Below are 13,781 nucleotides of genomic sequence, written 5' to 3'. Positions count from 1 at the left end.
CAGGTGAAAATGTTAGCACTAAAATGCATGTTTCACAGATTTTTTTATTTGTTTGTTTTTTTTTTTGAGACAGGGTTTCTCTGTAGGTTTGGAGACTGTCCTGGAACTCTCTTTGAAGACTAGGCTGGCCTCCAACTCACAGAGATCCTCCCGCCTCTGCCTCCCGAGTGCTGGGATTAAAGGCATGCGCCACCACCGCCCGGCTGTTCCACAGATTTTTAAATCAGTATCCTGAGGTCAAAATGTGGTGGTGGTGAGGGGGGACGACACGTTTTATTCCCAGCACTTCCATTCATATATTGAACTAGAGTAATTTGTATTACAGAGTACACCGAAGGGAAAATGATGCTGTTCAGCTGACTGGCTGTGAATTGGCAGCTGCAGAGCACAGTTAGGTAATATAGCCCCAAGTCAGACAGTCATTGGTGAAGTCTTTTGTTTGTTTGTTTTGTTTTTTCAAGACAGGGTTTCTCTGTGGCTTTGGAGGCTGTCCTGGAACTAGTTCTTGCAAACCAGGCTGGTCTCCAACTCACGAGATCTACCTGCCTCTGCCTCCCGAGGGCTGGGATTAAAGGCGTGTACCACCAACGCCCGGTGGTGAAGTCATCTTAATTCCATCTTTCTAGAACACCTGGTACGCAGATCAACCACTTAGCAGGGAAATCCTGACCTTGGGTAAATTGTGTGAGCACTCTGGGTAGAGGGTGTGGCAGGGGCCTTTTCTCCGCTACAGCAATAGCAGGAGGGGATGGCAGGACACAGTGTCTAACCTTGAGAGAGTTGTAATGTGGCCATTTACCATGATTAACCAGTCTACTGGGGACCAGATAGTGCATTCCACGTGAAGCTAATGTGGGGAAGTACAATGGGGTGGGATATGGGGGGCAGGGAGGATAAGTCCTGTGTAGAGGCCAGGAACAAAGGTTTTGACACAGTAAGCACCCTGAAGTAAAACTTAAACAAGCCACTAAGTACAGAACTAAGCTAATTATTTTCTCCTTGAGTCCCACACAGTCGAAGGCGACTACAACATGCCCAGTCCTATTTAAGTTAACAAAGAACTTTACCCTGAATATATCTAAAATGTAAAAGTATCAAGAAAAGTTGTGTTGTGGCCATACATGCCAGCTTCAATAACCAAGGGTTTTCGGTTTGCTTTTTTTTTCTCTGACAAAAGACACTTTGCTTGCTTTTCTGAATACACTGAATTTAGGGTTAGGATGTTAAAAACAAACAGTGCTCCTGTAATTAAACACTAAGTGTCAAGGCTAACAGGAAACACCCCCCACACACAATGTAGATCCAAGTTCAATGTCAGCTTCATCGCCCTACTGTTTTGGAAGCAGATGAGGCTGAAGACTTTCAGAAGACAAGGTGTTGTCAAGCCTGACGCAGTCAGAGAAGACAAAAACCTCATTGTCCCTGTGTTCTTCACCCTTCCCATTATTAGGGGCATGGCAGTGTTTTGCAACTTATGGTCTTTGTTTTGTTTTAATTTGGGGGCTTCTGCGTTGTTTAAATTCCATGGTGGATATCTTAAGTCTTAAACAGAACCATCACTTTACAAAGTGGGTATCTGAAGTTCAGAGCTCGTTTAGGGCAGAATTTGAAATTCAATGAAAGAGTGAGGTATGCAACCTTGGGTGAGGCATGGTAGCACAAGCCTTTAATCCCAGTACCTGGGAGGCAGAGGCTGTCAGATCTCTGAGTCTAGGGCCAGCATGTCTACATAAGTTCCAGGACTGCCATGCTATATCTATATATGCTATATCTATATAGCCATGTACATAGCCAGGCTATATAGATAGACCCTGGTTCAAAAAAAGCGCTCTCTTTCCTCCTGGTAGTTCCTACTTAACCCTCCCACCCTGACCAGGGCTTTCCCCATTTTCACTGGTCTTTTATTCATCAATTTAGTCATTTTTCCTCCTTACCCTTGTCTGCCCTCCATTCCGCTATCTCCTATCTCAGAGCAACAGATTAACGTCTTCACTGTCCTGACCATGTCACCCACAGCTCAGTCTTCTGTTGAAGGTATGTGTGCACAGGTTCAGAGGGACAAATGTGATCGAGTTGGAGACGAGAACAAAGTGGCCGGTTTTACAAGCTTGAACAGATTCATGGAACACATTAAGCTGTTTGTTGTTCCACTCAGTAGCATTGGATTACAACTGATCCAATGTAAGAAATTGAAAGTCATGCCCATTTCCTTTCTCATGGGAAGACATTAAATGTCACCTTTGTGCTTTGATTTTTCCTCTGTGACAGCTCATCAAAAGACCATCATTTTTGCACTGTAGATAAATAGCTGGGGGGCGAGGGAGGGGGGAAGGGGGGGAGACGGACACATCAGCACCGGGAGATACTGAGGTTGCTTGATGGCTACTGAGTGTTCTCAGTCATGACCTCTTACAAAGTAGCACACTTTTCTTCATCTGTGCCTATTGTCTAATATTACTAAGAATACCATATTGTTGTAGAATTCCCCAGATGAGCTGCTGTTGCCATGAAAGAAAAACAAACCAACCCCCCCAAAAAAACAGGAATTTCTAAGGGTTTGTGCCTAAATGATGGCGTGAATCCCCACAGAGATTGTCTCTGAGTTCTAAATGTTCAATGAATAAGCATAGTGTCTCAAGAAGGAGTTGATATCCTCAAAGACATGAATAGCATTTGTGATAACTGGAATGTTTTTTTAAAAACTTGAAGTATAAAGAGTCCAATAAGAAGAGAAACTACTGGAACTCAAAGCCAAAATGCAATAATAAACCAAATGCCAGTGGATTGTTTTTTCTGCTACTTTCCACATTTAAATCTCTGTTGGATTGGCTCAGGGTTTATGTCTATTGAAAGCCAGGGGTGACTTTAAAACTACCATGGAAGGCTTGGGGGTGTCCTGGGTTGTAGAGCACTTAGCACGGGAAATGTGTTGAGTCTGTCTCCTGTGCCCCCTAAACAAAAAGCCCAGAGAGCAAGAAACTGAAGGATTGCCTCTGGAGGGAGGAAGACCAAAAAACCAGCAAGCCACTGGTGGCCTTTAGCAAGCTGCTTTTGCTGTAAACCACGCCCATTTCGTTTCTGAGATAATGGCGACACATCCTGCCAGTGCTTCCATCATGCCTCAATGCTGTGAGCAGACACCCAGCAAGACGCATCAGGAAGGATTAAAGGATAATTCTGCTCCCATTGATTGAGGGGATGCAGCCCATCCTCATAGAAAAGGCATGGTCCTGAAAAGCTGTATGGTGCTAGCACTGGGTGTCAGCTGGTTCCATTAAGTCAGCATTGAGACGGGAAGCAGGTTCATGCTATAAAACTTCAAGGCCCACCACCTTCCCAGCTGAGTCCCCATCTAAAGGTCCTATAACCTCTTCAAACAGCAATGTCAGCTGGGGTGCAAAATGTTCAACGTAGGAACCTGTCAGGGACATTTCACTTTGAAACTGTGACATGTCCCTTCCTGAAATATCCAGAGACCAGGGATCAATACCCTCTCTACTCCATTCCTCCTGTATTTGTTAACCCTCGATTGCTTTTTGTGTCCCCCAAGACCTCAGTACTACCACCAGCCAATCTGGGGCCAGGTCGGAAGGTGAGTTTAATGACATGTCCAAAGTTGAAGACATCTAGGGCCCCATGACTACCCTGTCTGACACCAGCTCTGCAGTCCCAGCTGGGAAGTAAATCTGGTCTCAACTATGTGTGGTACCTGCCCCTTTCCTCCTTTATAGCAGAAAGGTTGTATTGTGAACCATCTGAATTATTTCAAGAACATTTTGCTATGTCTACTTTATGACTTATCTTTCCATCATCAATATGTTTTTTAATGAATTTCAAAGCAGGCTACAGATAATGGTACATTTCTTGTTGTACCAGTCTGTACAGGGAACTGCTGCTGCTTTTTTGGTTTGTTCGTTTGTTTTGTTTTGTTTGGACAGTAGACTGAAGATGACTTGAATAATATCTTCAATACAAAGGTAAGCAAGGTAGCCACTGTAACATATGTTTGTGAAGCCAGCATGCTTGGCTCATGCCAGAGGATCTGGGTTTCATGGCCAGTCTGTGACAGAAAGTGACCAAAGTCTCAAAGGCTGGGAATGAGATTAGCAGGGGGTGCTTCCCTACCCTTGCCCAGTGCCCTGCATTTGATGCCCTGGCACCACCACTCATTGATTTTGAAGAAAGTCTCTAACTTCAAGGTGGTTTTTAGAATAACTCAAATATGAAATCATTTATTTACTTATTTATAGTGGTAGGAATTGAAGTCAGAACTTAGCATTACTAAGCATGAAGGGTACCACTAAACCCTATTTTATATATAAAACTGCCCTCGTTTTATGTTTGAAATTCAGTCATGGTGATAAAGAGCTTGTCACTGGCTCAGTTAACTTTGAATCTTGTTAAATTACATGTTGTGTGTCGGAGAGGGAGGGAAAAATCATCCGGAGTTTGAAATACCCTCCGTTGCCTCACATATTAACATTGCTTGCACAATTACCAATGGAGTATTCTCACTTTGGACTTTATCCACACCCTAAATTTAGCAAGCTGGAATTATCTCTTAAGCACCACTTTAAGCAACCTTTCTGAAAGGAATGCCGACGAGGGGGAAAAAAAGTCTGCGTTTCCTCATGCTTAAAATGCAATGCCTAGCTCGGTCATTCAATCAAGGAGCAGAGTCTTATTATATGCTGCCGACTCAGCAAAGACAAAGAAATCCAGGAGATTCATCCCAGGTGTGTTAAGTGTCAAAAGTTACACATTCAGGTTGAGACACACGAGACCCAGACTCCACCAGACAATGAATCACGTGCTCTGCGTGTTTGGGAAGTTGTGTACTTGGAGTTGGATAATGACCTTCCACGTGCCATGGGTTTTTCTTATTGTTTAAAGGAATGTTACGTCGAACCTTTTGAAAGCTAAAGCTGCATTTCTAAAGGCAGTGCTGGGGAGCCACAGCCAGGACCTCAGTCATGCTAGGCAAGCACTGTTACCTGAACTGCATCCTGAGCTCTAAAAGCATCCTTTAAAATGGGATGCAAAGCCAGGCGTTGGTGGTGCGCGCCTTTAATCCCAGCACTCGGGAGGCAGAGGCAGGCGGATCTCTGTGAGTTTGAGGCCAGCCCGCTCTACAGAGCGAGTTCCAGGACAGCCTCCAAAACAATACAGAGAAACCCTGTCTCAAAAAAATAAACAAATAATAAATAAAATGGGATGCAAAGACTTGAAACTTTAAAATCTGCATACAAAATAGTGAGTTTGTTTTCAAGTGGGGCATGCATATAAAGCAATCAAAAATAATTTCCTTGAAGTTTTACTTAGGAATAGAATATCATAAAGTTCTAGTTAGTTTTGCTTGGTGATCGCTTTTAGAAGGAGAGGGACTCCCAGCCTTGTGCTGAAACATTCTCAAAGCTGCTCTTTCTCCCACCCTTTCCCAGCAAGGCTGAGCCTTTGAACTTACTACTAAACTCCTTGACCCTGCCATTCTCCATGGATGTGACATCTTGGATGTACCCTTGCCATAGAAGGCCCTCTGCTGGCTGTAGGCAGATGAAGCCTTCACTGCAGGCCATATTCGTCCTTGAGGGGAAGGGACTGTCAGAAATCCAACCAAACTATGGTGCATGATCTCTTCTTGGTTATACTGGGATCTTAAGGCAGAAATTAGCTTTGTTTATTGGTGTTGGAGACAGGATCTCACCACGTGTAGTCCACACTAACCTTGAACTGGTGGTCCTCCTTCCTCGATAGCAAACACAAGACAGTTGGTTCTTGTTATTTTATTTATAGATTTTATCCCAACTGTATTGAAGTTCGTTGAATTGCATAGTCTATGGGTCTGGTTTATTTCCATGTGTGATTTTTTTATTTGCAGAATTTTCTTTCTAATAATAAAATTTAAAATAAAAATATTTTGTTTATGGCCATATGTTTATTTATGCTACATGTGTGGGTAGCCATGGAGACCAAAAGTGGGTGTCAGGGCCCCTGGAGCTGAAGTTACAGGCAGTCATGAGCCATTCATTATGAGTGCTGGGAACTGGGTCCTTCTAGAAGAACAGCAAGTTCTGCTAAGCCATCTCTCCAACCCCAGGGTTCCCAGTATTTTATAAACAAAAAGTCCACTGCCAAGAATCAGTGATGACATGTGGCTATGTTTTGGGAAAATATGGCTATTCTTCTCTCCTCATTAGGAGATGTAGTGGAGTAAACAAAGCCAAGACTGGAATCTGAAGAGTGAACTTAGAGTCAGCCTTCCCTCGCCTTAGCTGGGAATTCCCAGTCTAGCTCCTCGATTTTTTCCTTTGTTTTAAAAAATATTATGGAAGATGTGTGTGTGTGTGTGGTGTGTGTGTGAAACAGTGTCTCATACACCCCGAATCTGGCCTTGAACTCCCTATGCATCCAAGGCTGATTTTAAATATGTGTCGTCTTGCCCAACTAGTTCCTCAATCTTCCTCAGCTAAGTTTTCCCCTGGGGGGAGTCAAGGATGCCTGGTGAATGCGTAAGAAGAGAACAAAGTCCTGAGTGGATCTGTATAGTTGACATACACAAGACCCACCTGATTCCAGCTCTTCTAGAGACATGTCTGTGTGTCTGTCCCTTCTTTTTTTCTTCATCATCCCAGTCAGGTCAAGTCCTAAACTGTGCTGGACACATGGCTTCTCCTCTATCAATGGGGGTAATAGGAAAGAATACCGCTAAGGAAAGCATAGGCAAGAATGCATGCACATGGTAGTCTCGAAGTCATAATAGCTGTGAGATACTTTCACATCTCAGGTCATAGGGAGCTACGAAAATAAACAAGGACATTGGATAAAAAGACTGTAGGACATAACAAAATGCACTGGGGTGTTGGGTCAGTGGGTAAAATGCTTCTCACACACGTGTGAAGACCAGAATTTGGATTCCTGGCACCTGTGTAAATGCTGGGAGGGTGTGGTGTCGCAGCACACTGTGTAATCCCAGTTCTTGGGAGGCAGAGACAGGAGGATTGCTGCAAGTTTGAGGCTAACCTGGTCTACATTGTGACTTCCAGACCAGCCAGGACTACATAGCGAGACTCAGGGTCAAAAGACAAAGCGATCGAATAATCAACAAAACAGCCATCTGGATGAATGCAGCTCTTGTTTTCCTTACTGACCATAGTTGTGTCCCAGCACTCTAGTCTGGATTTGCTCTACTTCAGTGGAAATAGTTGACATCCATCCACTGAATATGCCTTTCATAGAGAAGTCTGATGTGGTTAATACTCTGTCAAAACCTTCAAATGCACTCACCAGCTAGCACATATTAACTGTGTGCCTTGCAGACACTGGTACTGTTCTAGTGACCAAGTGTTAAGTGATTCCTACCCGCCCTCCACGAGAGACACGGATATTAAACAAACATGCACATCCACAGTCACAACCAGGGTTAGCTATGCAGGGTCTGTCTACACTAAACTGAGCTGGGCATGGGATAAGGTCTTTCCTAACAGAAGTTGTCTCAGTTCAGAACAGAAGCATGTCAGGAAATGGTGTCCAGGCAGAAAGGGCAGATAGAAGAACTTGGAGGCCCAACAGAACTTAGAGTGAAGGAGAACAAACTCTGCGTACCCTGGGCATAGCAAGATAGGGAGAAGAAAGGTACGAGACTCAAGGGACACAGGAAGATCACGTAGGGCCAAGCAGTCATATTAAAGAGTTTCAGTTATGGTAATGAGACTTAAACAGAGTAGTGACAGCGTCTGAATTTTGTTTAATGCTTTCTTCCTTCCTTCCTCCTTTCTTTCTTTCTTTCTTTCTTTCTTTCTTTCTTTCTTTCTTTCTTTCTTTCTTTCTTTCTTTCTTCCTTTCTGTCTATAGTGTTCTGCATGCATGTTGTGCAGGCCAGAAGAGGGCACCAGATCTCATTATAGATGGTTGTGAGCTACCATATGGTTTCTGGGAATTGAATTCAGAACCTCTGGGAAAGCAACCAGTGCTCTTAACTTCTGAGCCATCTCTCCAACCCCCAGCATCTGAATTTTTAATAGAAATAAAATTGTGGGTATGAATGGAAAAAAGTCAGTTTGAAGGCTTGTAAGTGGGCTTGACATGGGACAGGAAGAGAAGACTGGGACAGTGGCTTAATGGTAGAGTAATTGTTTAGTGTGACAAAGCCCTGGATTCAGTCTATAGCACTGGAATAAGAAAAGGTGGAGGAGGAGGAGGAGGAGGAGTTGGAGGAGGAGAGGAGGTGGAGAAGTCACATGTATTTTAGAGGTAAAAATAATCAATAGAAAGTTTTGACAGGTAGCACATGGGAAGGGAAGGCATTAAATTATACTCAGGTTGGTTTCTGGTGCTCAAGTCTGTATTTCCCAGGGGTTTCCACAAGAAAGACAAGTGAAGCGGAAGAAGGGACTCAACTGGAACTCTCGTAAAAATGGCATTTCCATGCTGAGCTGTAGCTTTTAAACAATGTTCCTCTCAAAAAGTACCAGGGCTCTTTGGAGAAATGACTGATGCAATCTTGCCATTTCTGAAAATCCGGGAAACATTCCAAGATTACGTGACAGTGACATAGTAGCCAGAATGAAAAGACGTCTGTTGGCAAGAGTCTGGGCGACCTTAGTATAACTTTTGGGAAAAACCCATCACGTCCACAGAGTTGCTAGACCAGATGAGACTAGCAGGAAGAGCAGTGGAGTGAATGCTGGGTGTTGACTGAAAGTCACTGGGGCGCTACACTCAGTACTACAAACATTGATACAGAAAGGAAAAGAATCGAGCATTTTTCCTGCCTTCTCTGTGCAAGCTGTATTCAGGGTGATCAAGTAACTAGCTGCAGATGGGAAGTCCTGCTTTAAGAGTCGTTCCCATTAAAAGAATACCAAAGGAAATAAAATTAGGACATTCCCATTTCATAATCTTAATGAAATAATGAAATTAATCAACAATCATGTGCTGGTTCTGTTAAAGCCACCAGGGCAAAGAAGATGTGGACATTTATAACAAGTCAACCTCTAAAAATATCTGTGTCCTGACAGAAAGCCTCAGCTTTCAGTTTCCCTGCCCCCCCCAAAAAAATTACAAGGCAAGAGGAAAGACAGTGAAGGAGCCATGGTCTATAGGTGCTTACATTTTACGCTCTTCACAGGATGCATGCTGGGAACTTGGTGTGCGCGCTCTTGGGTTGGAGTGTTGGCATAGGCAGAGAGTCCGTGAATTACCTCTGATTTCCTGGAAAAAGAATTGCCACCATCATGACCTCTGTTTCAGGTGAGATCCACAGCAAAGCTAATGATGTAGACTGCTGCACAATTTCTAAAACCGGGGATAACTCGAAGCAAATGCAGCTGGAGGACTTAGCAATAATTGTCTTATATTATTCCAAATCTGCTATAAACCGTGTTTGGGTCACAGAGACCTTGACAGCCAAATCAGGAATAATTTCATGTTTTAGTCACGGCAGTTGTTATTCTCAGTAAAAAGAAGAAAATAGATTTTTCTTTTTGATTTTGACTTTCTCTTGTTTTGTTTTTTACCAGAACTGGTTTTAGTGTTTGTTTTTTATTTTTATTCTTATTTTTATCTTTATTATTTATTTACTTTGGCTTTTTTCAGACAGAGTTTCTCTGTGTAACAGTCCTGGCTGTCCTGGAACTCTTTGTAGACTGATATCTGCTTGCCTCTGCTTCCCAAGTGCTAAGATTAAAGGTGTGTAGCCTATTTTTAATTTTAGAGACAGAAAGTAGTGAGGTTGGTCTTGACCTTCTGATCCTCTTTCATCAACCTTTCCAGTGCTGAGATCACCACAGCCCCAAACTGTTCATGATATAGGCTAAGAAGTCTTCCTGAATGTTTAGTCAAAAGCTTCCTGCGAGTGACAGTAGTCTGTTTCCCATCAAGGGAAATATCTAAAATGTAATCCCTTTATACATAAGTACACTTGATACCTATTTTAGATAAGTGCTCAAATGTGTCATGCCATGACTTGTAAAACATGAGGTCATCTTTCTCCTGGCTTGCTTGTCTCTATCTTCTTCTCAGTCTTCCTTCCCTTACATCAACACTGTCCACTCTGCCCCTCAAGGTCATCTACAGGTGCTGTAAATCTAGGCTTCACCTTTGACCTTTGCATGAATCTACATAAACCCAGCACTGATTTTTTTTAAAACACAGTCATATACATGAAGCCCCATGTTACCTTCTGCTTTGCCCATGCACCATTTAGCAAGTTTACTTGGTTTCACATTTCTTAAAACAAACAAAGATGGCTGGAGAATTCTCGGCTAGTGTAGATCCAACACGGAAGAGCCCACTTTTTGTCCTTGGGTTTTGGCTGTATGAACTAGAAGCTACTTATTTATCCTTGCAGTCCAGAGTCTGTATCTTTACATATAATAATTTGCATTTGATAGTTGTTTTGGTTCTTTTCCCACCTTTACATGGATCTCAGTGTGTTCTACATCTATGGAGACATCTTGCTGGCCCTTAGCCCTATTTAACTGAAATTTAATGTACAAACCACAACATTCCATTTTAGGGTGTACAAATTTCGCAAGCCTGGGAAACCACTACCACTAGCCATATCCAGGACATTTTTAGTATCCTAAAAGGAACCACCGTAAATGTTCGCAGCCATCCTCCATTTCTTCCTCCATCTCCTAGGAATCACTGGTCTATGCATGACTTTACTGATACATGTACTCTGGGAATTTCATGTCAGAAAAATTATATGTGCCTTTATCACTGGCTTATTTCACTTTGCATAATGTCTTGAAGGTTCATCCACGTTATAGTATGCATCAGAATCTCACTTACAGCCGAGGGCACAGCTCAGTGATACAGCATGTGTTTGGTATGGGTTCAATTCCCACAGCTAAAAGCTCTCACCAAACAAAACAGAACAAACAGAAATCTTTCATTAATTTTGGTTAAGCAAAATCCCATTGTGTGTATCTATCACACTTCATTTGCTGTGTTAGTTTTTGTCATGATAACAGAGTAGCTGGCGTAGTCAAATTATGAAGAAAAAAAGATTTGTTTCATAGTTTTGTAGATTCTAGCATATGACCTATTGGCCAGGTTGCATTGGGTCTGTGGTGCCTCATCCAGGGTGCTCATGCCAGAGCACAATCATTTACCTCCTAGGCTTGACTGGATATGAACTAAAACCCCAAAGGCCATGTGCTGACAGTTGACAGCTTCTTCTCTAACTTGTGGTACAACTGCAAGGTGGTAGAACTTTTGGAAGTAAGGCCAGATAGAAAGTATCTGGATCAACAGAGGCCTGCCTTCAGAGGAGACACTGAAAATATGGTCCTAGTCATTCTCTCTCTCTCTTTGCTGTGTGTGTGTGTGTGTGTGTGTGTGTGTGTGTGTGTGTGTGTCTGTCTGTCTGCCCATCTGTCTCTGGCTCTCTTTCTTCCCAGATGCCACAAGAGGAGCAGCTTTTTCCCCTTTTTTCCCATCATGATCTACTGTGTTACCACAGGTACAAAGAACATCTGAGACCATGAGCCAGAATAATCTTTCCCTCTTTATAAGAACAGTCTCAAGTGTTTTTCACAACAGTGTAAGCCTTCTTGCCTCTTAAAGTTTCAACTATCTCCCAAGAGGACCAGTGGGGGAAACAAGCCTTTGATGTAGGCCTTAGGGTGACGTACGACCAGTGAGCTATAGCGTTTATCCATTATTTCCTGTTGAAGTGATTTCACTGTCTAAGAAGATTGTAGCTGTGAACACTCATGTCCAAGTTTTTGTATCAGTACAAGAATTTCGTTGTCTTGGCTGTATATGTAGGAAGATAATTGTTGAATCCTGTTCAGCTCCGTGTTAAGTCTCTTTAATTCTCAGGGAAACTGTCAGACTGTTCCACAACATTCCCATCACTTTATTCACCACCATGTGGGCATTTCATATTATTTCTTAGTTTCCCAAAACACTTGCCAAAAATTTTCAGTGCTGTTTGTTTGTAGCCATTCTAGTGAATATGACTTCATAATTCTTTCTTGCCTCTCTCTCTCTCTCTCCCTTCCTTTCTTTATTCCTTTCTTTCCTTCTCTCCCTTCTTTCCTTCCTTCCTTTCTTTTTTCTTCCTTCCTTCTTTGCTTTTTCCCTCCTCTTCCTTCTTCTTTCTAAGTCAGGGCTTGATGTAACTCAGATTGGCCTTGAATTTCTGATCCTACTGCCTTCCCCTCCTGAGTGCTGGGATTACAGGCATGCACCAGCATACCCAGTTTCATGTGGCACTGGAGGTTCTAGTCAATTGTCTTGTGCATGCTAGGAAAACATGCCCCAACTGAGCTATTATTTACCCAAGGCTGGTGTGGATCCTCCTGTCTTAGCCTCCCAAATGCTGGTATTATAGTCATGTGCCACCATGCCTAATTTATCTTCTGTTGAAAATAACTGTGTAAGGAAATTCACATGATTCCAAAGTCAAAACTACTGTGGTGTGTATAGAGAGGTCTAGCTTTCATTCATACTCCTTTCATTCTATCATTCTCCTATGTCTTAGTTAGGATTTCTTTTGCTGCAAAGAAATACCATGACTAAAAAAGAAAGATGGGGGAGGAAAGGGTTTCTTCAGCTTTACACTTCCATAACACTGTTCATCGCTGAAGGAAATCAGGGCAGAAGCTCGAAACAGGCAGGGTCCTGGAGGCAGGAGCTGTTTCAGAGGCCATGGAGGGGAGCTGCTTACTGGCTTGCCCCCTATGGCTTGCTTAGCCTGCATTCTTACAGAACCAGAGCCACTAGCCCAGGGATGGTGCCTCCTACAACTGGCTAGGCCCACATTGATCACTAATGGAGAAAACGCCTTACAGCTGGATCTCATGTAAGCATTTCCTCAACCGAGGCTCGCTCCTTCCTCTCCAATGACTCTAGCTTGTGCCACGTTGCCACAAAACAAGCTAGTACAGCCTACATACATATAATTTTTTTATTAGTTTGCTATTTAGACTCAATTTCTACTTTGTCAACATACGAGGAAATACATACGCTTTGCTCTCTGTTTCCCCATCTCATTTTACAACAAGACAAAAATCTACACTGCATCCCCTCTACTCCTTTCATCTGCCTGTAAACCCTGGAGTTCCACAGTATTACACGGAGATCGCTCGCTTTTCCTCCGTGCTACACGGAGATCACTCTCTTTCTCTCAGTGCAGCTGTACCGAGCTGCGTTTTGTGTGTGTGTAGACTGTGATCAATTCAGTCTGTGCTCTGTGTGTGGACATGGGGGTTCAGGATCCATTTGTTGCCTGACTAAATTGTGCCAGGCACTAGGAATAAAGGCAGGGCCAGCTCTAGCTTCAGAAAGCTCAGGAAGAGATCTCGACAATAAAGAACATTCCTTAAGTCCAAGAGCATGCCTGGATCCGCTGAACACAAGGGGCCCATGTTTTGGAGAAGAAACGTCCCACACAGAAGGGACACAATAACCTATTATGGACCATCATCACGCTGCCCTTGGGCCTTTGTGTGGGAAGGTTCCCTTCCTTGGATGTGCTTAACAGTGACTGATCAGGAGTGCCCCCAATCGGTCAGAGTGGGAAAAACCAAATGAAAGTGACCCTGAGTTAGGATTCCAATAACTAAGTTCCCTTGGAAAGAAGAAATATAAGTTAATGCTAGTGTTGTGGGCATAACAGTAGGAGCTAACATCTGTATGGACTTTATGCTTATCAGATACTGTTCTTAGCATATTTGTACTTAAACTTAAAAAAAATTATCCTAACAGTCCTAAGAAATGGGGACTATTCTCTAAAAATATTCTCCAATACAGAAATTAAGACACAGAGA

At 42.9% G+C, this 13,781-nt stretch overlaps 1 long non-coding RNA gene across 1 annotated transcript in view; it reads right to left on the bottom strand.

The window, feature by feature from the left end:
• LOC106020827 overlaps positions 1 to 13,781 on the bottom strand; it is a 30,780-nt gene that overhangs the window by 16,112 nt on the left and 887 nt on the right. The window contains exon 2 of the long non-coding RNA XR_002382105.2: positions 9,110 to 9,210. This is a non-coding gene — a long non-coding RNA (uncharacterized LOC106020827). The remainder of the gene's footprint in view (positions 1 to 9,109; positions 9,211 to 13,781) is intronic.

The sequence above is a fragment of the Mesocricetus auratus genome, unplaced genomic scaffold (genome assembly GCF_017639785.1).
Source record: "Mesocricetus auratus isolate SY011 unplaced genomic scaffold, BCM_Maur_2.0 Super-Scaffold_100026, whole genome shotgun sequence".
Taxonomy (NCBI): domain Eukaryota; kingdom Metazoa; phylum Chordata; class Mammalia; order Rodentia; family Cricetidae; genus Mesocricetus; species Mesocricetus auratus.
This window is presented reverse-complemented; position numbering and strand designations above follow the sequence as displayed.